This window comes from Etheostoma cragini, chromosome 21 (assembly GCF_013103735.1).
Source record: "Etheostoma cragini isolate CJK2018 chromosome 21, CSU_Ecrag_1.0, whole genome shotgun sequence".
Classification (NCBI taxonomy): Eukaryota; Metazoa; Chordata; class Actinopteri; order Perciformes; family Percidae; genus Etheostoma; species Etheostoma cragini.
In genome coordinates, this window is record NC_048427.1 from 474,821 (window position 1) to 475,976 (window position 1,156).

Sequence of the window (1,156 nt, forward strand, 5' to 3'; positions counted from 1 at the left end):
CCCCAAAACATCAATACCCCCAAAACCCCAATACCCCCAAACCCCTCCTGATCCCAACATCCGTCGGCCTCATCTAACGAGTAGTCGAGCTCTTCCACGTGCGCGCTGAAACATCTGGACGGACAGAGGAGCGTGCTGGTGTAAAACGAGGAGGGGGGACTCTGGTCTTCAACCTCAGACCCTGTTTGTTAAGAGAAGGGCCGTGTGGAGACGTCAGTGTCAGGGAGCCAATCAGCACGCAGCTTGCTTCTACCAAGATCTTATAACGTCTGTGATTGGCTGTCTAACGTTAAAGGCGGGGCTCACGCGGCAGGAGCTGGAACATGAATAAAAAAGATTTGTGTATTGTTATAAAAAAAGTATCGTTATCGGTATCTGATATTTTTGGACGACAGCCAGTCCTAACGGTCTTTTCTAGAGTATTATTTAATCTGTTTAATCTGTAAATCCATCAGCTGTTTGGTCTCTAAAATGGTGAAAAATGTGGGTCAGCGTTTCCCAAAAAGACCAAGACGACGTCCTCAAATGTCTTAATTTGTCCCCAACTCAAAGATATTCAGTTTCCTGTCCCAGAGGAGAGAAGAAACTAGAAGATATTCACATTTTACAAGCTGGAATCAGAGATTTATTGTTATTTTAATCGATTAATTGATTTTTTAAATCGCTGGCGGTTCATTTAATAGTCTTCATCTTCCCAGCTCTAGTTTTAGCCCCACAGCAATATTAGGAACTATATGCTACCGACACCACAACCGACAGAACAGGCCTTTAATGAGTGAGGAGGTGTGTTTCAGAGCTTTGGTTTGAGCGCAGATGGATCTTAATTCTGGTAAAAAATAAAAAAAATAAAACAATAGAAAAAACAGCTTCATAAACACTACAGATGAAAAAAACCTGCGACGAGACGAGCAAACGCGCCAACGCCTCCCGTAGAGGACGGACGGATGGAGAGGCTGACAAGGCATAAATATTATATATATAATTCATATACTCATTCTTCCTCATTTAACTGACTCCCTGCGGAGATATAAAACACCGTTAGAAAGAGGAGCGGGGGTCGCGTGAGCTGCAGGCCCCTCGGGCAGAGCCAATCAACACGCAGCACCAGTGGACCAGGGTCGGTCACACACACACACACACACACACACACACACAC